Genomic DNA, 25283 nt, shown 5'->3' on the forward strand with positions numbered 1-25283 from the left:
GCACTGCTACTAAAACAAACCCTGGGTGTATCCAAGAGTATGAATTTCTCTCCATGTTGCAAGTGCAAACATTTTGTTATGTTGATTATTAAGCTGGACACGATGTTTGAAAAATATGATGAATAATAATTTTCGGAATCCCATGTATTCCTTATGGGGAATCAACTTCAACATCAAGTTACGGCTAATCAAATGGAAGTTTCGACTTTTCCGCTGGTGAAATTCATCTTCAAACTGCCCTCTCCCGTTGACATCTCTTTCTATTCCATCAGAAGTTTTATATTCACAAGAGAATGAATCAAATCATACTCCCATATGATCAATGCTTTCTTCCTTGCCTCCTGGCAGTGTTGCCAAACCTGATGGGCATAAAATAACTAAATTTCACCTTAAATGGAGTTAAAACTGACTCTCATGGAGCTAGATTTACGATGGCTGGATAAAGTGCCTTCTAGGGTAATGTTAGATGTCAAAGGGGTGGGGCACTGCTATTATCGTTAACTCTAAATTGATGACAATTTATTCTTAGTTTTTCACATCTAGATCCGGCGGCATCGCCCATCTCAATAATCCACCGATGGTGGTATGAAATCGAAAGTAAAGAATTCCCTGATAACAATATTATGTCAATTTCACGTCTAGCATTGCGCTATAAAGAAGTAACTGGGGAGATAAGAGGGAATGGGGCGACGCAGCCAATATAACAATATCACGTCACGTGCAAAATGTATAATTATGACGAAAGGTGGTCTATGTGGGTCGGAACCAGAGATGGCATCATAGTGGGGCACGGGGGGTGGGCATCCCAGTACACAGCCGAACGAGTGCACGAAAGACTGATTGATTGATTTAGTTTATTTCACTTCGCGTTTTGTGCCTCTTGGCTAATTTGCGAAGATGGGGATGACTGATGAAATTGATGAATGGACATTCGCAAACAACCAAGCCCGAGCGGGATTCGAACCCGGGACCCATGGCGTCGCAGCGCGATGTGCTAACAACTCGGCCACAGGGTCCGGCTAGAGTGCACGAAAGTGCCAGATCTGGCTCCAAGAGAGCTAAGTTGGCACACTGCCATGGACGGAAGGGCTTGGGAAGACTCCCGTGGAAATTGTATCACATGCCCTTAAGGAGATTAATTTCTTTCAACGTCATGTTTATTTTGCAAGAGAATTAAACTCTTCGAAACCATTTTTTTCGACATTTATATTATTATCTTATAACTTGAATATTTATATCAATAGTTTCATCTCAAGAAAGACGATGAATTATAAAATTATAAAATTATAAATGTGTTCCACTACTGAAATAGGCCACTAGAAACAACGCAACTGGCGGCAGTAACCACGAAAAATAAAAAAACAAAACAATTAATGCCTTTATCAAAGCGAGTCATTTCGTAATCAAGAAGTAAATTTAGGCAGTAAACGTCCACTCTGAATAAAGGACAAACACAAAACACCATACATAATAATAATAATAATAATTATTATTATTATTATATATTTATCTATAGTGTTTTCGTGTTTTCGGGCGTTTTAATGTGACTGCCACCAACAATATTTTGTCGCCCCCCTTCTGCCCCCCCCAGTCACTTTTCCCTTGCGCCGTCACTACCCCTTATGCACGGTCTTGCTCCAGAGATTCCCGGGATAGAGTATAGGGGAAGTCGGAAGTCAGCATAGTTAAGGTTTTTCATTAAAAAACTTAAAATCCGTATTTGTTAGAGTTTTAAACGCTTCTCCGTTTCATTCCTCAGCTTGTTTTCTACTTTAACCCAAAACAGATAAAATAACTAAAAATTTCATCAGTGGTAACAAAACTCTTCCGTTAGTGCTATTATCGCATTATCAGTGAACCAAAAACACGTATGTGAACTACACACCACACATGACCCTATTCACAGTCTGCTTGCACTAACTGGAAGATGGTTCCGTTGATATTGCACATTACGTTTTGACAATTACTGAAAAGTCTATCAAATATGAGCTGATGATAGCAGTTAAGGGTTTAAAAAAATCCAACGCGGTACACTTGAAATAGAAACACGTAGTCACCGGCAATAAAAATGGGACACCTAGGTCCTGAAATACTGGCTTTGCTGCAATGCGTCATGGTGTTTCCTAACTCCACGATAATGAGCGAAATTCTATACAAACTTCCAATAGCAAGTTCTGCTATAGCCTTAGAGTCAGGCAACACACAAAACACGTTGCAGTGAAGACAGTATTTTTATTGCCGGTGACTGTACATGATTTTTTCGTATTTCATAGGAAAACTATATAACGGTCAAATATTGAGTAAAAGGTAATTGATCTAATTGCCCGTTATTAAGAATTAATTACAATAGGTAATATTAAAATCCGTCGCGACTAAAGGTGTCTAGCAAATGCTTTAGCCAAAGCGAGCTTGCTCAACCACCGTTTTTCGCCCGAATCCTGATTTTACATGCATTCATATGGAGAATAACAGAAAAGATCAACTTCTAAATCACTGGACCAAATTGGATGAGATAGAAATAGCATGAGTTTCGTCAAAGTATTAAATAATTTAACATTTGTAATTGTAATATTGTCCCAGTATGCCATGGAATGTGTGTATGAATGAACGAAAGAGTGAGAGAGGGCATGGTGTACTGTTTATTTATCTGTGTTTTAATATATGTGTATATTCTGAATCACCGTAGTACTATGTCACGTCATTTCAGGTGCTTGAAAACAAATCCTCCTAGGTTTATTCTTAGTAACTCCGACTGTAGGCACTTATCCTGACCGTTTTATAATTCAGGTAGCGGTTTAATTAGAGTGACAGGTGTGTCACGGTGAGCGATTCTGTGTTGTTTTGTTATTTTATTTTGCCTGGAAAAGAGTCGTCTCACAACTATCAAAGTTCTTGTTGCGTAGTTTACTAATTCAAAACATTTAGTGTAAGGGCGGGGCAAACGGACATGGGGACAAACGGATATCCCCTAAGAAAAGTACGAATATTTTCGGTTTGAAGTGCAGCAGTTGGAGTTGTGTACGAACCTGAACGTTTGCGAGCAGATGTGTTGAGCATCGGAAGAAATCGTAAAGATGAAACGCCAATCCAGCCTAAAGACCTGACCAGTACCTTAAATGTACATGCCAAAGCCTGAATACTAAAAAAATGTGTTGCAAATACAAGGATTGCATAGATTACTATGGTCCCACCGAAGTTGTGATTTGAAGTGTGGTAAAGTCAGTGATTACTTATTAGATACACACGTGTTGCCAACATTGTGCTGTCATCTGGTGTACTTTTTCGGAATGTAAGGCTAAAAGCTAACGAGCGGCTAGGGACAGCATTAACACCTTGGGAAATACATGCCAACATCACCAAACCTAGCCTGCTTAACCTATCCACATATGCATATAATAGCTTAAATAGACAAAATTTAAACTGCCTAACAAATTTACATGCTTTTTCAGCTATTATACACGTGCGTGGATAAATTAGGCAGGTCAGGTTTGGTTCTGTTAGCATGTATTTCCAAGTTGCTGTCCGTAGCTGCTCTTAAAAGGCTAATTGGGCAGATGGACAGGTTGTCGTTGGGACAAACGGACATAGATCAATTGTATTGCATTTAACTATTGTTCGGTACTTTTTCATTGAGATACTAACGTATACTTGACTCAGTAATGGAAATGGCAAGCAGTGGCGAAGCGTCCTAAGAAGCCCAAAGGCCGGGCTTACCCTAATATATTTGTCTATTACCGATTATATTATTACTTATAATTTCATTAAACGACGCTTAATAAAAGAAAATAGATATTCTAGGTCTTCCGATAATTACCGCAAGTTTCCAACCCTGCCTGGAACTCTATCTGCGCATTCAGCGAGGCCGGTCTGAGAGTGCCTCAGCTGGTCCCATAACAATCTATGTGATTCGTGCGGGAAAACATAATTTCAGGGGCGCGTTCGCCTGTAACGTACGCGGTGAGGCCGGCCTCTTCCTTCCGAAGACTGCCGATCGTCTACGAGCGCGTGACGAAGCAGGCAATGGACGCACAGAGTTTGTTGAATTAGCGTTTCCATGGAAGATTCAGAGTGTGCCGCGAACGAGGCACACCCAGCTGCTAACACGTCGCGAAAATGTGTTGCTAACACCTCTAAACCTGGCCTCTTAACCTATCAACGTAGGCATTATTAGAATTTTAACTGCAAATAATGCATGTAAGTTGGTTACCAGTATTAAGTTTGGTGCTCTCAGCTATTTTGAGGAACCGCTTCTCGCGAAGTGTTAGCTGCTGAATGTGCTCCACACCAATCTCGATTCCCCACCCCCCTGCTTCGTCCTATGCCTAACCTTCCAGAAACAGCACGCTTCGCCATTGATGGCAAGTGTGAATTGTATGTAATGCATTTTATACCCTTCAAATGTTTGTGTTTCTAATATAATGTAATGTGCCCTTGTTACAGGATGGTGAGACATCGAGACCGAACAACATGCTCCCTGGCACTAAAATAGTGCTTTCAGAAAGTGGGTATATGCAATGGGAACAATTTGCACACTTTATGGACCATTTCATTGATATGAAACCGTCTGGTCCTATAGTTATAATTCTCGATGGGCATGGATCACACTGTTCAGACCCTCCAACCTTGGAGAAGGCAGTAGCCAATGATGTTCACCTTCTGTGCTTACCACCACACAGCGCACACGAGCTTCAGCCCCTGGATGTGTCTTTCTTTGGCCCACTAAGAACATTTTACAATGATGCCTGTAGAGGTTACGTGCGAAGAAATGCGGGAAACGGCTTCAATAAAGTGGTCTTTGGTGACATCCTTATATGACGATAAATGTGATAGAAAGAGAAGAAAGTGAGACTAAATATCGAGAAGACAATTCAGTCTAATCTATCTCACTAATCAATCACTTTGATAAACGTCCTCGGTTAAATATGAAGTCTTGATTGACACATCATTTTATGTATATACCTGTCAAAAATTCAAATCAATGCAATAGCACAATAGGAAGCTATGGATATATGTTGAAAAGAAATACCTGCTTACATATGCTAATGAATAGTGTTTATGTTCAAACAATAATAAATATTTTTATAATTATTATATTGATAAAAAACTAGAAATAACAAAAGTTACAACAGCATCAAATTATGCATTTGTTTACAAGAACATTTATAACATATAAATGTTATTTATAAGAAGAAAATATTTCTTTATTATCTCCTTTTAAGATAGATTTGATTTTGATTTGATTTGATTTAGTTTATTTTACTTCGCGTTTTGTGCCTCTTGGCTAATTTGCGAAGATGGGGATGAGTGATGAAATGATTAAATTGATGAATGGACATTCACAAACAACCAAGCCCGACCGGGATTCGAACCCGGGACCCTTGGCGTCGCAGCGCGATGTGCTAACCACTCTTTTTTTTTTCATTTTAAATCAAACAAATACAGTAAATCTTTACAACTCTTACAGGTATGTTATTCAAGTATTACATTTAAAAAGTTGGCATAATGTGATTTTCTATAATCTAAAGACATTTGTTCATATTCTTGTATTAGAGTTAGTCCAAAGTCCAAGTAATTATAATTTTTTCCCACAGGAAATAAAAACATTAGGTATTGTGCTATTAACCACTGAACTGATTTTTGCTTTGTACTTGGGAACAAATGAAACTCTGGTAAGGTCATGTCTTTTGCTGATACTTGGTTTGGTGAAGTGCGACAAATTCTGCTGAGCATTGTTCTTAATTTTGACCAAGCTGTGACTGCTTTCTTACATTCTGTTATCTTATGGATAATCGAACCTGGAACATGACAATTATAACAATTTGAAGAATTACTGAAACCATACTTATGACATCTATCTGCCGTTACAATTACTTGTTGAATCACTTTGTACCATATAGATAATGCCTTGTTCGTTAGATGTGTCGCCGTTACATTGTTTCATATTTGTTTCCAATTGTATTTGGGATTTTCTCTTTCGATTCGAACTGTTATTATATTTGCGTTAAGTTGTTCTCTGTAAATCTGTCTGACAGAAGGACTGTCATAAGTATGTTGCACAGTTCTATAAAATGTATGAATAGCGATCTCGGTATAAAACTTTAATTCTCTGGGAATGCTTTGTATGTCCATTGGTGCTATTAATGGTACATCTTTTAACTATGTAATTATTATTTGTTGCGTAGTGGAGTCAATTGGAGAATATGCCGCTAAGAGACCGCTTTGAATAAATAATGCTCTTGATTGTATCGCCACACTCTTTAAGTTCATACCTCCCCTCTTTTCCGGGAGATATAGCTCGCTCATGGCCACGCGGAACACCGAGTCGTGCCAGAGGAATTTGCCAACCTGTTGCTTTGCCCTAGCTATTTGCTTCGCTGACAAGGTCAATGTCTTGGATAGATACCAAAACTTTGATAAGGCGTAGATGTTTACGTATCTCACTCGCGATTTCAAACAAAGAAACCTGAGTTGATTTGCACGTAAAGTATATATAACTTTTTCGGTCACTATCCGACTATTATGTTCGATGGTATCTCGGATATTTGTATAAAAATGTATACCTAGTATTTTCACTTTCTGTGCTACACGTACACTAGTGTCATTACTAAACAAATTGTTGACTCCCAAAGGTAACAAAAACGTTTTGTTTAGATTTAGCTTTCCACCCGAGACATTTTCGAAATATTTCAAGTACTTTTGTGCATTTTCCAAATCAATTTCGCTATTTAACAATAACGTAATGTCATCCATAAAACTACTAACTTGAATCGTTTTACACATGACAGAAATGCCCTCATTTATTTCTTGTAATCTTTTAAGTAAGGGAACTAGTGTTAATACATATAATGCACTACTGAGTGGACTTCCTTGTAAAACACCTCGTTTCATTTGAAATGTTTTCGTAAGACACCCATTAAGTTTTAGTTTTAACTTAGTGTTTCCGTACAAAATTTTTATCCATTTTATAAATGCATCTCCAAACCCAAAAGCCCTTAAAACACTGTACATATATTTATGACTAACTCTATCATAAGCCTGTGAGAAATCCACTGTTAAAATTGCTTTGTTGACTTGCTGGTTTTGTGTTGTAATAATTACATCACGTATAGTTTGTAGTAAATGATGAATTGTTCTTTGAGGGTTACATGCATATTGTGTGTCCCCTACTAGTTTATGCATGTAAGGAATTAAGCGGATGTTTATGCATCTACTGATAATCTTGATATCGCTACTTAGAATTGTAATCGTTCGGTAGTCAGTGACCACTTTAGGTTTCGGTTTTTTTGGAACGAAAACAACAATTCCTGTTCTACTTGAGGACCCTAATTTCCCACTCTGTAATACATCATTGACCCATTGCGTAAAAACATCCCCAATTAGATTCCAAAAGGTTTGGTAAAAGTCTGAGGGCAGTCCATCTTCTGCCGTTGATTTATTTCTGGCCGCTTTGAAAACTGCATTTCTTACTTCAGTGTCCGTAAAGGGTTTGCTAATTTCCGTTCGCTCTTCTTCAGTTAATCTTTATGTTACTTGGTTCGTAAAGTCCCAATTGGAGTCTTCGGGCTTATGAGCTTGGCCCATTAAATTTAAATAATATTGTAAGAATGTATTCTGAATTACTCTGGGATTAGTTGTAATCTCTCCTGTGTCGTCTGTTATCTCTGTTATTAGGTGACTTTTAACTTGTCTATGCTCTTGTAAAATATGACATAAATTTGCCTCTTCATCATTATCCAACGGTAACTTTTTGCTTTTAATTTTTACAATGTTTCTCTTTTTTCGGTGTAGAGAGAGTAATTTTGATTTTATCTCGTTAATGTAAGGCATATTTACATTACCTTGTAATGCTAGACTTTGTAAATCATGTAACACGGCATAATAGAAATTATACATGTTTTTAAAATCTCTACTTTTTTCTATACTATACATTTTACTAATATAACGAAATTTTGGTCTGTTAGGGTCTTACTGGCTGATCTACGCTTAACTAGCTCTAGCCAAGTGTCTTTCATTAGCAGTTCATAATTTTTATCCGCCAATACTGAACAATTTAGCATCCAGTATCCTCTTCCCATACATGATTTGTTTTGTTCCAATTTTATTTTTAATATTAAGCCACTATGATCACTGAAACAAACAGGAAACACACTTACACTTTGTACATTTTCTTTATAACCCTTCGCTATATAAAATCGGTCGATGCGTGAAGAACTTTGAGTTGTAAAATGTGTAAATCCTGGTTGGTCTCTATGGTTACAACTCCATGCATCTTGTAACTTTAAGCCCTTTGTTAGTTCATATAGTGCCCGGGAGAAATTATAGCCTGGTTGTTGATCTTGCCTGTCTAGGACGGAATTGAAATCGCCAGCCACTAACGCATTTAATGTATGCGATGTTAATTCTGGACTTAAGATTGTTGAAAAGAAGTGTTCTCGTTCATGCTTATTATGACTTCCTGAAGGGGCGTATACATTGCATAAAAACAAAGGACCTAATTCCGCACTTATTAATCTTCCTGATGGGTGGAAGGTGACATTATGTATATCAATTCTTTGATGCACCGTTATTACTGTGCCTTGATATGTGGCAGTAAAATTATTATAAACCTTGTACCTTGCCAAAGATGAAAAATTGTCAATGCCTACTTCTTGTAGGAAAGCTATATCAATATCCGACTGTGACAGAAAATCATTTAACGCCATTAGTTTATTCTGACTTTATAATTTGTTAAGGTTAATCGTTGCTAATGTAAATATGTACATTAGGGATGTCAGGATCTTATTTAAGCAATGCATTAATAATTTTTAGTACTTTATGCTTTGCAATTGTTCCACTTTTGACGCTGGGCAGACTCACTCATATCTCTTCGTCACTACCTGAGACAAGATCTGTAGGCATTTCTGTATCACTTGGTTTATGTGTCCCTGCCCCTATTAGTTCTAAACTTTTTTCCTCTTTTTTGCTAAAAAAGGATTCGGTTGAATAGGGTTTTCTCTCTTGGGCTTAAGCTTTACTTCTACTGCTGTACTTACCACGTCATCCTTTTTTTGTTTCTTCGGACGTAAGGTCATATTGTCTGTAGCATTTTTCCTCGCGTCCCTGGCGGATCGTGAGCGGGGTTTTTTGGACGTAGGTTCTGGAAATTCTGCTTCTGCGAACATCGAACTTGTTGGGATTTGGGGGTCTCGATTCGGAAATTCGAATAGGGTAATTGGAACTATAGATTCGTTCCCACTTACACTTTGACTTGCACTTTCGTGCACACTTTCCTTGTTTCCATCACTTGCATTATCTTCTTGCGGATTTAACTGTGGGGGTTTGGGAATCTTAGTACTTGCCTTGGTCTCGTTGTCTTCAGTGACTGCCATCTGCTCGTGTTGTTCCTTGTGGTCCTCTGGTGTAGCCTGTCGGTATGCCGGTACTGGTAAAATGGTTCGGGTATTCTGGTCTTGAGCAGTTGATTCCCTAGGAGGGTGTGAAGAACTGGGGAGTGTATTTACCACCGCTGCAGCGTATCCGGCAGTACGTGTCGACCTTGCCACCCTATGCTGGCACTCATGATGTAAGTGGTCCTGTGCATTACATCTAAAACAGAGTTTGGGTTGCCCTTCATACGTGGTCCAATAACGCTCTTCATTTAACATAATGTATGACGGCACCGGTTTTTGTAGGATGATGCGTACTATCTTCCTGCCCGTTCTGACTGGGTAGGGGAGGGAGGTGGAATAAACTTCATCTCGTACTGTTTGTACTATTCCGTATTTGGACATTTCAGTTGTTATGGCACTGTCTGGTAATTCCATGGGCACTAGATGAATACGAACGATTGTGACAGGTTTGTCTGCTCTATGTACTGGTATATCATATTCTCCCGTGTCGTCTGTGAATACGAAAGTTCCTTTACTACGTGTTATTATTTCCGTGCAAAATTGTTCGGTGCTTACTTTAATAAACACTTGGTGTTTTACGAAGTCTACTTCGAATACTCAAAACGTCCGCTACGCGTCACTACATCTCTCATCCATTCATGAATGGCGAGCGTGGTCGGTCTTTGCTGCACACGAGCGAAGGAAAATTGCAAAGTGTTTAACCTTTTGACCGGCATGTCTGAGAAATTACATACGTTCACTTAACGTCACTGATACTGAGCTGCTCGCTCTGCTGTTAATATAATATTCACCTGTCTGTAGAAACTAATTCCGCGTGTTGATTCTACTCTACTTGACGAATGTTAGGGAGCGCTCGCTAGACACGTCTGCTCTCTACCTCGCCTCGTCGCGGAATGTGTTCCACTCGACCACAGGGTCGGGCCTTTTTAAGATAGAGTAAGTCTTTGTTTTTATAATTTAGCATGCGTTCATTCTACAACTGAGTATACTCAATATACCAATTTCTTAATCCAGGTTTTCTACAATCCTGATCTTCAGTTTTCAAAACTCAGCATCTGGCTAAATCACATCCAAATATAGAACATATGTGTGTCACTTTATGTAACTTTCCTCAAAACATTCATTTGAGGAATTGTAGCATTAATAAGCTTGCTTGTTAAGGAAGATGAAAGCAGATACCTATTAACTGCTTCAAATTCAACATGGCACATTTTATACATATGAGTGCCATTCCACAACTTTCGAATCTTTTTTAAGATTATATCATAATCAAAGTTCATTCAAGTCATAAAAGGCTTCTATATAACTTAAGCATCCAAGTTATTATAAAATTGCAAAGTTTAATGCTTTAAAAGCAACAATTATTGTACAAATACATACGTATCCATCCCATATTGCCATATCTGCACTTATCTTTGTTCCATCTTGAGATTATTTTTTTTTTACAAAGTCACAGACAACTAGTATCAGAGCAACTAGTTCAAGACAGATTTTTTAGTATGTGTTATCTTCAATTGTTACTGTTTTTGTTTTATATTTTTGTCCATAAGTGCTTAACAGCTTGAATGTTTGTGTAGTAAATGTACATATTTGTTCTGTTACAGTTATTTTACAATGTTTATCACAATATACTTATCTAATGATTACAATTACCATTTCTTGAATGTTATACAAAATACCAAGAATGGATTCATATTATACATTTAACAATTTTAAAGAATTGACCTTTGTATATAAACCTTGATGCCAATGAAAATGTACACAATTTCAATAAATTTAATTATAAATTTGAATGTTTGAATGTATCCTATCTTTCTTGTCTGAAAGAACACATATGATTGAAAATATTTGTTTTTCATATTGTCAGTCAAAAATAACTGTTATGAATATGAATTCAAAATATTGCACAATTTGATAATTTTGTCATGATATACAAATTGGCTTTTTTAAACATCATATTTAATAAAATTAGTTCAAATAGTAATTTCAGACATTTAATTGCATTATATGAATAAATTTTGAGCAATCATATGACTAAATTATTATAACTATTGCACAAATGTGGAACTCTGAACTTAGCCTAACCATTTTCAAATGTTGTTATGACAATGTATTAATTTTATTGTCATACTTGCTGAAGCCTGGAATCGTGCAGCCACTGTGGAGAATGCTGTAAATGGTTTCAATGCTTGTGGAATATATCCCTTTAATCCACAACGCCTTTCTGAGCATGTCATTGTTCCTGCAACTGTCCATGTTCAAGATGAGCGATCATCAGAGCCTACAGCACGAGAAGAGGATGTGTCATCTCATGGAAGTTTTGAGGAGCTAAAAACTTTGCCATCAACTTATGGGACCTGCAGCAGGAAACGCAAAACTGGGCAATCACATGTATTGACGGATCCTTTCTTCATCGCTTGCCTCAAGAACAAAAAACTGAAAGGTGCAGCAAAAAATCAAAGAAGTTTAAACACACCACAAGTGATGAGTGCCGTATGCAAAGATGTGTACAAGCAGGTCAACATTGGGTCCAATGCTTAGAGTTTTCTCTCTGGTTCCATGTAAATTGTGTTGCAAACGAAAATGATCCATATTTTGTGTGTTGTTATCGTGAGAGTGATGATAGTTCATAAATCATCACGTGTCTATCTTCACCGATGAAATGTCCGTCTGCCCAGAACGTGCGGGGTAAACGGACACTGCCGTATCCGGGGATTGATCAGACTATTTTGAGACAGATGTTCATTTTCTTGCATACTATGTGCTATCATGTGTTAACTGAACGTTCACACCTTCTATGTCAACAGTTATTTTTATTTTTCAATAAAATATTTTAGAGTTATTTTGAAAATTGTGCTTTGGGTGTCCGTTTGCCCCGTCCTTACCTATGTCTATCATTACTCTTCAGATTTCACAAGAACAACAACTTTATTGAGTTGATGTTGAACCATGTTAACAATTTATTTGTTGCCTTTTAATGGCATCGTTAATGCTCTATGTTAGTGTTCTATATAAATGAAGCAGTGAGCAAATAAAAAGTGTGAGGATGTGGATGTTCTTCAGCAGATGCCCGTAGCTCTCACTTGAAGTGTGGCTGTCACGTAAGTGCCACATCAGTAATAGCCTCTCCCCTTGATCATCATGGCACTCCAGGTCTTCTTAACTACTTATCATTGACAGTCATTTTGGTTTGTCAATGTACGAGGGTATATACCTAGGTACATTCATGACTACAAATTCAAGTCGTTGTAGATTGTTTTACACTCATTCTATGTGTGGTTCAGTATTAAATATGGAAAACGAACACTACAGACAAAAATACAGGGCGAGTCAAACGTCCCTGACCACCCCTTATAAAATGAAAGGGAGTGTATATTTCAGCAATTGGTCATGGTAGTAATATGTTAGGCCTATGGGGAAACGTTTTGGTGCATGTCGTCACAACGTCTTGGTGACCGCCAACTTGGATCCAACTTCATTTCTTTAAATGGGAAGAGGGGCATGTGGGGTATGGTTTTGGGCTAGAATTTTACCAGGAATTCAGTAGTGAAGTCAGATTTATGAAAACTTTAATGATAAGGAAGTTATGAGCATATGAAAGTGATAATTACGTATCATTTGCAGGTGCTGAACCATGCCATTGACCAAAGCCGAACGAATCCAGATCATCAAGCTGTTAGGGGGGGGGGGGGGGGCAGAAGTACTGTTGCTCGTGATTTCAACGTACGAAACCCTCAACGGAACCCACTGTCGCACGTTACAGTCTCCCAATTGCTGACCAGGTTCGAAGAGAGCGGTACAGTCCAGGACAGGCCACTATCTAGTAGGCCCAGAACTATACCGCGTTTGTTACAACCTGTCCCGTTTCCCGCGTTAGCGATCGCTCGACAGTTTCGGTGCCAATGAGAAACTAGGAAAAAATCGTCTGCTGGGCAGCGAGGAGCGAATAGAAGCCAGAAGAGAGGCGCTTACGTAGACACTGTTGACACGTTGCGTATTTTAATTGGCTGCCTGGCTTTGACTTTCCCCAGCACGGAGAAAAGCCAGCGATCAGCTAGAGCGGGAACCGGGACAGGTTGTAACAAACGCGGTATACGCAGCGCAGCACACGTCGAATGTCTGTGCAATGTGGTGTCAGCCAGAGTTCCATTTGCAGGGTGTTAAAGATGGTTAAGTGGCACCCGTACAAGCTGTAGCTGCAGCACCATCTCTCTGAGGACGACCGGATAGGAGAATGCAGTTTTGTGAATGGGCTGTGGAGCAAATTCGCCACGACCCACAGTTTGCACTGCATATTTTGCATTCTGATGAAGCAAATTTTTATGTGAATGGGGAAGTGAATAAACATAACATGCGGTATTGGTCCTCCGAGAACCCGCTGTGGACAGATCCGAACAATATGGTTGGTGCTGGGAAGGTTATGGTGTTGGCTGGGATCTGGGGGACACGTATCATTGGCCCATTATTCATTCATGACAATTTAAATGCAGAGGCCTACTTGCAGTTGCTACAATACACATTCTTCACTCAATTTTGACGCAGGATGGCAGCTTCCCCTCATATTTTCAGCAAGATGGGGGCACCACCTCATTATGGGCGACAGGTTCGTCACTTTCTGGACCTCCAGTTCCAAGGTCGATGGATTGGTCGACGTGGGCCAGTGGAATGTCCTCCCCGATCACCAGATTTGATCCCACTCGATATTTACCTGTGGGGTCATGTGAAGTCAATCGTGTATTCCGAAAAGATTCGGGATGTGGGTCACTTGGAGCAACGAATACTGGATGCATGTGCACAAATCACACCTGAGATATTGCTCCGTGTCCTCAGAGCATGGGAGAACATGTGCATAGCACAAGAAGGACAGCATATTGAATACATTGTGTAACTTTCATATGCCCATAACTTCCTTATCATTACATGACGTTGTCATGATATGCACCAAAAAGTCTCCCGCTAGGCCTAACATATTACTACCATGACCAATTGCTGCAATCTACACTTTCTTTCATTTTATAAGGGGTGGTCAGGAACTTTTGACTCATAATATGATATAAAGTAGAAAGTATCAAAAGGTCAAGTTCCATGAAGAAAAAAGAATGTAAATATACAAGAATCCTTCCTCTCTCTTACCAGTTTAGACCACGTTTTGCACACTTTTGGGAGAGGAGTTCTAGATCATGACATTTTCACTCAAATAAAATACTTCCAGAATGGGATAACTTTCAAATCTATTACTTGTCTTTGAGTGGTATGTTCCGGCATTGTATGATAAATTCATGCATTCTTTATATTATATTTATTGAATTCTCTATATTATGAATTAAAGCAACGGATTCATTATATTATATTTATTGATGCAACAAGCTTATTTCTAAATTAATGTGTTTGCAAGCAATGATTTTGTGCTCTATGCAAGGTATAACTTTATTAATGAAACCTTTCCAAATAAAGAGGAAAACAATTATATTTTAATTTTTAATAGTTGTATTTGATATTTCCTCATTTCAATGAGAACTTTTAACTGATATCGCTGTTTAGGCATTATTTTTTCGTAAGTTCCATGGTATCTGAAATGATTTTATTTTAATTGATGTGGATGAATGTTCGTAATTCACGATGACAAACATTCCCTTCGTATCCATCTGATATTCATTTTTGTTTTGATATAGGTCTCACATTCTTTAGGTATATAATTATTAATATTTTATATTTTTAATTATCTCTTTAATAATAATAATAATAATAATAATAATAATAATAATAATAATAATAATAATAATAGTAACATACGTACAATTTTAAAAGCCGGCCGCCTTGGCGGAGTTGTTAGCGCATCGCGCTACGACGCTAGGGGTCCCTGGTTCGAATCCCGGCCTGGGCGTGGATGTTTGTGAGTGTCCATTCATCAATTTCATCATGTCATCACTCATCTCCATCTTCGCAAATTAGCCAAAAGTGGCACAAAAGTAAAGTAAAGCAAATCAAAATAAAGAAAATACAATTTTAATAGTAATATTTATCTGTAACACATTAAATCAGGCGAAATAAATTTCTAAATAAAGCATTCTTAGCAGATCTATTTCCTTGTTTTACTTCAAATCTAACAATAAATCCAAGTCACCAGTGCCAGGGAAGTGTTTCACCAAACTATATGCGAGGAAGGTTTTTATTGAATTGGATTATATTATTTTACCTAACTTTTCTGCCGCTTTTGACTAATTTGCGAGGATGGGGATGAACGGCGAATAGATGAGGTGGATTAAGGGACAATCACACATGCATACATAAGTCTCACGAAGGTTTATCCTGGCTGTTGGTCTAGGTTCAAGATTCTCACCTGTCTTCTTAAGAAATGAAGCCCAGAAAAGGTCACCTCTAACACCCCGCAAGCTTTTAGATTTCATATTCAAGTCGTAATTGAAAATGAAAACACAACGCATCTCCATTTTTACAAGACTTTTCACACTGTACATTTGTTCATTAATGATACCTTAATCTGATATAGTAAATTTATTTTGTCATTTGAATGTATTCACGGCGTTTATATAATTCGTATCGAAACAAATCTCCACTTTTCTACCACAATTATAATGGCGAGAGAAACCAAATGAAATGTGCAGTTACAAATGGCACTTGACTTCCTAGATCCTTGCCTCTAAAACTGTTGCCAGTGTGGTAATCAATGCACTGAATTTGCATATGAGAGTGGTTTGGTAGAACGTTGATGGTGGGGATTACAAATGAGAGTCGAATTGCTTGTGTACTGCATGCTTACTTCATGTGTAACATTTATGCAGAGTATGGATTGCACACACGACATGCGTGCCTGACAAGTTTAAATGTTGAGACTTTGGTAATACATTGAAAATTTTACCTAATCAAATTTAGTTCACTCTAGGACTTTTTCAGACATACCAAGAGAATATCTTCTGGATTATTTACAGATAAATCACATATTTTGTTTGTAGTAATTGCACAGTCGTTCCCTTAGTGGCAACTGTAATCCCTTGCTGTGTGCTTGCTTATGTGCTCAGGATATAATTTAGTTTTTTTTAGGGCTCGCAGAGCCCAAACGAGGCGTCAATCAGACGTTAAAGGTTAGTAAGAAATGTCTTGTTTCCCTCAATGACTTCTATACGCTGTGACAGTAGTGCGATGACACGCTGTGTATGTTGTTTATACAAAACATTTCAAAATTAGAGACGAGAACGACAATAGAAAGAGACGGATGTTTATAAATCGAGACGAGGAGACAATTATTTACATCTTTAGACGAGATGGAGACACTGCCAAGTCTCGTCTGGATACCATCCTACACGAGATATCTCATGATAAATGTACCCGTCTTGGTAAATTCAGTTTCTAAAAGAAACGAATAAAGGACAGCTTGCAACTCTAATACTCCTTTCCCATCAGAGACTCTAGCCAAAGATTTGTCTCTAAGGGTATGGTCACACTGGATCCTTCAGTCGAAATTTTACACTGCCGTTCATGGAAGCAACCGGTAAAACGAAATTTTGATGTAAGCATGGTTAAGTGGTACAAAAGGCTACGAAGTCTTAACTTCGCCATGATAAACACGCCGTAATAAATAAATAAACAACACACTGTAAATCATTGTGGGCGGTCACGTTGGAGCCCAGATACTCTGGCATGCACGGCCTTGTTTCACCTACCACCTATTCGAACTAAACCATGTTTTTCCCGGCAGAATTCACAAGAAGTATAGTGTCATGCACTCTTTATACTTGACTTCTTGCATTGTTTGGGTGACAATAGTGAACAACAAACAATTCATTGACTTGGATTACAAACGTAAACCATTAGTGACACATCAATCAAAAAATATCATAATCAGGAGGCATGAAACTGTGGTTTAAATTATTTTTTGTTATTAAAAATAAATATAAATAATAATAATCTTCCAAATGTGATTGAGCCCACTCCGTTCACTCTCTTCAATGGAATATTTATTTTCAATAAAGTTTTTCCAACACTACTACCATTGTGATACATTTTGCATTTCATACCACACCAGCGCAATGACGAATTTCCTGATGCAATGTGACAACTGCGAGACAAGAACCTCCGTCAGCCGAACTCAGCAGAATACGAAAGTGTAAAAGTTCAGTCGAAAGTAATGTAACTTTAAAACCTAAGTGACAAGCGACAGACGACAAGAGACAAATGACATGCGGGTTCCACACCGAGGTAGCGAAGTGGCAAGCGACACGGACACCTGCAATCTGTAAAAGAAAAAAAAGCAGCATCATTCGCTGCACATGCACCACTGACAGACCGAGGCGACACGATGAACGCTATTGAGAAAACTTCACAGTTGAGTGACGCGCAAGCTACAAGCAGCACGTGCAGCTTGTCGTGTCGCTTCGGTATGAGATGTATTTCCTTCTGAAGGTGCGTTTCCAAGTGACAAATGCCGCTTGTCACCTCGGTCTGAAAGCTACCTTATAGCTACGCATAGGAGGTTCAGTAAGCTTCCAAGCCCTTCATAATGTTCAAAGGAATCTAAGGTAGACATAACTACCTAAGATATGTGCCAAGGTCAGCAGAGCTCTGCCCAAGAGCTCAACGATGACAACCTTAACATAATTAGCCTTCAATTAGAATGTTTGCGATTATGCAAAATCTATCAAAATTTCTAATTTAATGTTTCGCTGCAGATGAGTTTGAGGGGTGTGTTTCTCTCATGCTTACACAAACACACCCTAAAAGCGTGTGTTCTCCCATTTGGTCGCCTGTTTGGAATAGGTGAAGAATACAAAAAGCTCCTTATTGTTATTAGTATTGCTGATATCAACTTTAGAGATGAAATTCACTCCGAATGGGTCCGTATGTTTCAGCATTAAAATTAAACAAGCAATAAACTTGTATTGCGTTTGTTTTAATTTATTTTCGCTCAAATAGGAATGAATAATTTTTGCATTATCCTACGAGAATTAGCTAATGCACGATGAAAACTACGACAAAAATAATGTCAAGGACACTATTTTTCATTAGCCGGAAATAACAACCTTTTTGTTATATTATTGACTTTTAACATTACTTGCCTTTGTTGAACACCTTTTTATTGATCCAAACCAAACTATAATTAGTTAGATAATGAATAATTTTACCTGCTCCTGTAATAATAAATAATAATGAATATACCTATTATTATTATTATTACGTGTGAAACACTTTTTAGTGTGTCAGAACCTCTCGCAATATGTATTTCTTGATACATTCTTGCTTGCCGTTATTTTTTAAATTCATTTTCCTATCGCAATTTTTTTTCTCTCAAATGGCGTAGTGGTAATATCGTCTCTTTGTAAACATGGAATCCCGGGTTCGATACCAGATCAGTGACATAGTGGTTCGGATCCCATTTTAAATTCTAGGTACATTCCCGATTAACCTATATGTGCATAAAGTTGACATAAGAAACAAAAACTAAGAAAACCCTCTGCTTTTTCTGAACCCAACACATTTGAAATTGTAAAAATAGATGCATTTTATTACAGTTTTTTTTTTTCCACGTGAACATTAATTTTCCACCGACCGAACAAAATTGTTATAAATTTCTCCACATTTTACAAATCAGTTTCATTCTTTCTACAATCGAATAGAATGAAATTACATTTTTGAAATCTTACCTCATGAATAGAGTGCTTTAAAAATCTTATAAATTGCACTAATCCAGGAATTTATTGGGCGGGGTGTGAGTTCAATAGGCACATTAATGTGTGCACAACCCCTCACTGAAAATTCTTCAAATAACTTACTGTCTAGAACTTAAACCACTCTCTACTACAATACTGATTCTGCAAAGCGCAAATTCCGGTTTCCGCCATGGAAAGTGGTTCCCCTCCTCCCCCTTGTCCTCCAGGCATAACGGCACTCAGGTAATGTCCTCGCATTTTTTCGATACAGGCAAGGATGTAAATAGTTGTGAAACTCAGTTTTCGTTGTGAATGAAGAATATAAGCAACTGGATGTAAACATTTTTCTTTGTAAGTTTAGGTCAATACGTCCCAGTTGAAAAGACAATATCGATACTGTATCTACAAAACGTGACGTTTGATCTCTATGAAATTCAAGCAAAGAATCACCCTTAGGTCACAATTACACTGCAATTCCACATAACAGGAAATATAAACACACTATAAATGTAAATAAATACTACAGAGGTTGTTCCGTCTACATTTGGCCAATTTTGACTTACCCAAAAATTTAGACGAATCCATGGCGCCAGGTCCGTAAGTGCTCGATGTGTGTCCCTTGGTTCCTAACAATAGCCCGACAGCGTAATTTCCACTGTAATAGGCTTCTCTGAAGAACTGGGAGGGGAATCTTGTCCCATTCACTTTGCACAGCTTTCCAAAGTCCTTCCACAGTTGTCACACGCCGTTTTCCCAAAGCCCGCTTCAGCAAGCCAAATCCACAATAGTCCATAGGACTTGCGTCTGGAGATTTAACAGGTACCTCATTGAAAGGTATCACCTGTATACCACTTGCCTCCTCCATCTCCCTGTAGAATGCGAGGGACGATCATGAAGTATGTGATGAGGCCTTGTCCATGTGAATGCGCACCAGATTGGCATCATTTCCGTACATTGTTGGAATCTCATGTTCGTAGATCGGCCGCATGATCTGCTCCTGATAATACTGCGAGTTTATTTTTCAGTTCTTCGCCACCCTACGACTTCAGTTTACCTCGTTAACAGTAGCCAGTAACGACCATGAACCCTTTTGGGAAGGATTCTTCACATACACGGACCCACCTTCTGAAGTTCTTTGCACCTTTCTCTCGGTACATGATGGCTCTCGGTTTACCGCAGTTGGAAAGGTAAATCCATGCTGCATCGAGCGTTATGACGTGCTTCCACCTTTGTTTTGCCAGATGCCGTTCGTACAGCTTCCGGGCGTTACACTTTCGTTCCTTTTGGTGGGCATCCGTGAGAAGATGGCAGCGAGCTTTCATGACTTTTTCCACCTTGAGTTGATGGTGTAAGGTCCGGCTCACAGTCCCCAAAGACACGTCAAGACGATTAGCCATACACCTTTGTGTTGGCGGATTTTCTTGCATTGCCATTTTGCGCAGTTTCCTCTGCATGGTAGGGGTCGCCTCGGTGCATTCCCGCTTCCTAGGCAACTTCGTTGGTGATCCAAATGATGGAGCTTCGTTGCTCTTGTACTTTTTAATAACATTTTTTATTCCACTTAAACTGATGTTGCAACCATTCTTCTTGCACTGTTTTCTAATGACAGAAACACTAAACTGGGCGTCATAAAGAGCCGCAACATAGCCTTCCCAAAACCGGCTTAGTTTGGGCGGCATGTTGGTCACAGAGCGGAAACCCACACACTTGGAAAAAGATTTTACACAACACTCATAACAATGGTCCTGTTTTGTGCGTTATTTTCGTCCACGCGGATAAACAACTCCGTTCCGAGACAGTCCCTGCACAACACTGCAGGATGCCACGCGCCAGTTCGGGTGAGTCCAATCTGCCCGGGAGGTGGGGAGGAACGAAATCGGCCAAACGTAGACGGAACAACCTCTGTATACTATTACAAGTGACACATCATTTCCCCAGCTCCTCTATCATTATTGCATAAACTGTCCACTACATAGCATGGACAAACAAATATTATGTATGCTTTGGGATTTAGTTCACTTTGTTCACAATTACCCTTTTTTAGAACTGAGCCTATAAGTAGTTATCAATGTCTTGCGAACAACCAAATTGTGCTTTCGTAGGAGTTTGAATTTGGGTTTGAATTTTTGCTTTAAGTTCAATAGGCTAATCGGGACTGGACCCACAGTTTAAAGTAGGATCCGACCCACTGTGCAATGTGCCTCCACCGAGTATCGAATCCGGGACTCCTTGATTTTACTACGTCACCGGAGAGGCCCTGCTCCTGTAGAAATCGAATCCAAGACCACCGATTACAAGGCGATAATAAACCACTACGACTTCACGTAAGTCCATTATGTCTGTAAATACTGTAAATTTACAGGAGATACAATACAGTATGATGATTTGCTTTAAAGAAAAACTAACTGTTGCTGAAAACACACACACACACACACACACCGTTAACCATGCAATTTTCAACGGAACACATATTCATGTTCCAGTACTCGAAATCGATGCATAAAACGTGGTCCCGGGACTCAGATTCCACCATTACTGCATCCTCAGTAATTATCCCGTATTTGGTGTCTGCGCCATGTGAACTAAGTTCTGGAGCGGTGCTGTGCGTAGTGTATGATCACGTGGTGCTTGCTAACTAATCAAATGAACGTTTAGAGCAGCAGACAGGCATTTGTTGAATCTTCTGAACTTAACACCGCTATTCGTCTACTTGGTTGAACGTAATTTCCTTGCACCAGCCTGACACCGGAATACACCTAACCTAGTGTCAAAAAGTGCAGCGAGGCTAGACGGGGCTAATGTTTACTTGTGATTCAAAGCCAAGGCCAAGGCCAAAAGGAGGCGAATATATATATATATATATATATATATATATATATATGTGTGTGTGTGTGTGTGTGTGTGTATATATGTAAATATATTATACTACATATATATCGATTACTCAACCAGCAAGGTTGAAAAACTGCTGAAAATTTACGCTGTGCAAACGTGTGTGTGAATCAAGCCTTCAGAAACGCCACTGGTGTCATTAGTGGAGGGAAAAGGAGGGGGACTCACCCCCCCAATAAATCAGAAAAACATGTATATTGGCACATGTGATATCGTTTTAGCTGATGAATTTAATTGGTGGTAAAAATACATACACACATGATTATCTCGTGCTGTCAAATTCTACCAAATCAAATACAGGTGTTTCCAAAGTTACTTCTTACAAGTAACTGAGTTTCAGTTACTTTGCCCAGAAAGTAACCCTGCTATAGTAACAAGCTACTCTTTTGAGAAAATAACTGTTACAGATACTATTTGTACACTTTAAAATTAAGATTAACGTGCTATTTCTTTCCTTCCTGTAGCAGACCATAATTTTATTAATTATTTTTGAGCCGGTCACGTGTTTGATTTTTCAAGTCCATTTTATTCACAGATAGGTGAATCGGGACTAGACCTAAGATTCAAAGGGGAATTCGAACCACACCGGGTATCGAAGGCGAGAAATCCCTTGATTACAAGACTACAACCTTACCACTACGCCATCGGGGAGGCCGAATTACATGTCTAGGCTGATCTTAGGAGATTATATACTCTGATGTCCTGGCCTCCTAGTCTTTCTAAAATACTTAAATTCAATTGAGACACATGCAGTGGAAATTTTGACAATAAAAGTATAACATTGTACTCGCAATGTTTATAATCAACACAATACCCTCAGACCAGACGAAAATTTCAATCAAGATGTTTAAAAAAAAAATATGAATGGAGAAAATATCCATCTGTATAAAAACGTAAAGATAAGTATTATAACTGTAAAGTATCTCTTCCTTTCCTTACTCGTTACTTTAAAAAGGAAATTATATTTAAATTTAATGATTTGAAATAAGTATCTCAGTTACAGTCACTGTCACTCGGAAAAAGTAATCGAGTTACTTTCAAACTTGTAATACAATATGGATGCTGAACTATCAGTTAGCTCCCCCCCCCCTCCCCTGGTCCCCATTTCCCTCCGCATCTTTTCAATGGGAACTACGCCCTAGTGTTGAGGTGATCAATATGTTTTGAAAATCCCTGCAGGGGAATTCTTTTACTTCGGCAGCCGGTCCCACCCACATGCACTTGAAACCAGAAAAGAAGCTCACGTATATTTAGACCTGTAAAAAAAAAAAAAACATCTTTACAATGGGGTGTGAATTTTTAACATGGCCTTGCACGCCCCGCAGAGAAGCCTCTTGATCACGTGAAAACATACTGCCATGTTGGTTACCAAACGCTTCCTTGCCAGGTCTTATTTGGCCAAATGACAGTGTTAGTGTTTACGGAGTCTCGCCCCCTACGAAACAGGCTCCGGCCGAAGCCAACCCCTGCCAGTATCCCTCCCTCGCTCTCTCTCTCTCTCTCTCTCTCTCTCTCTCTCTTTCCCCCTCACGGAAATTGCGTAACGCACATTTTCCCTCTTCCCAACCCTCTCCCTCATCCCTACACTCTGTTAGATCGACGGGATAGTCTCACTGTTGTACGGAGGGGAGTGGGTCTAAAATGATGCGTACTAAAATTTCCGTTCCTGTCCTATTACGAGGGCATTAAATAAAAAAAGAACGCGCTGATTCGCTATCAACGTCTCTACAGAGTCTTTACACAAATAATAAAAAAAGGGAATGTCATGGGAATGTTTGAAACATCCACAAACATCCCCTGAGCCAATTACTTTTTGTGTACTTTGTAAGTTGCTTTGTTCAACATTTCCAATCGTGATGTTAGATTACGAATTCTGTCCTATGTTTGTTTCAGAAAAGTCAAAAGATGATAATTTATAAAACATTTGTTAAAATAATAAACAAAAAAATGATGTTAACCACTATCTTATTAACTTCCAGCAAAGGAATCCGTTTATTTAGAATTACAAATTAATTATTTCTAAATTATCAAATTTAGTATAGGCTACCATTGGTGCCACCTGTGGCAATGCTACTGGCGGGTCAAGGTGGGCTAACACCCTCCCCACAAAATGCCCCCCCCCCTCCCAGATTTTATTTTGAAAATGACTATGGTATATAATGGTATCATTATCCCCAAATATATCATTCTGCATTAACTTTCTAACTTCTGAGATTTCTTGTGTACACCCAATCTGCAACATTACCCAACTCAACTTGACTCATTGCATTTTTTTTCTGGTGCCTAAGTGTAATTATTTTTTTTCTGCGAATATGTTTGTTAAACAGCCGTCTATTTGAGTCCTGGGCTGAACATGATTATTCCATAGTGAGTCTCCCTTCATGAATTTAATCGAATCGTCATCCATGCTCATCGTCGCGATTAGCCTAAACAGTAAAAGAGCAACGTAAAGCAACAAAAATACAGAATACAAACAGAGAAGCGAGCACGTGTTGCATAAAAGGTTGCCAAATTGAAGAACAATAAGAAAAATTACATAATATTTAACGTATCATCTTCTTCGTTGCTATGAAACTAGAGAAAATGTAAATTGAAATCAGTAAAAAAAATAGAGTACCAAAAAACTACAGTAAAGATACACATTTATCGTTATTCTGTATATACATATTCTGCAAATTTTCACCCCTTCTTTCAAAGAGGGTGATAACCAACAATTTAGACATACCTTTCCTAAAAGAAGATAAACGAAGAATAAATTAAAAGTTCATGGACGAAGAAGTACTATATTTTATCCTCAAACTAGATATCTTCCTACACCATCATATTCTACTCATAAAAACAGCTAGTTTCGCTATGATCTGCATTGAAAACTTGTATTACGCAAGAGCTGTAATGTGTGTCTTGCCAAGTTTTTTTACGATCATATGCCATACAACACAGGAATCACAGATACATCACTTGTAACTGGGACATTATCACAATAGAGAAATAGAAATGTTGCAAAAACATGGGAGTATGTTGCATGAGTATTTGGCCTACGAAATTTCCTGAGCACATATAATCCTGTGGAAGGGGAGGAAGGAACTTTCGGTCCCCTACAAATATTCCTATATACGGAATATATATATATATCCCTTCAAACTTTGTGTGTTGAAGTTGGCACTACTGCTTGGTCACGCCACTCTTTGCATTTATGCACTATTTTTAACACGCAGAATTGTAAAATGTTGCTTTTTAGACATCCATGCATGCGTGATATGAATTGATTGATTAATTGTTTTGTTGTTTTAAGTCTACTTTATGCACAGCAAGGCTAATCGGGACTGAACCTACAGTTTAA

Source organism: Lepisma saccharinum, chromosome 2, assembly GCF_977018435.1.
Source record: "Lepisma saccharinum chromosome 2, izLepSacc3.1, whole genome shotgun sequence".
Classification (NCBI taxonomy): Eukaryota; Metazoa; Arthropoda; class Insecta; order Zygentoma; family Lepismatidae; genus Lepisma; species Lepisma saccharinum.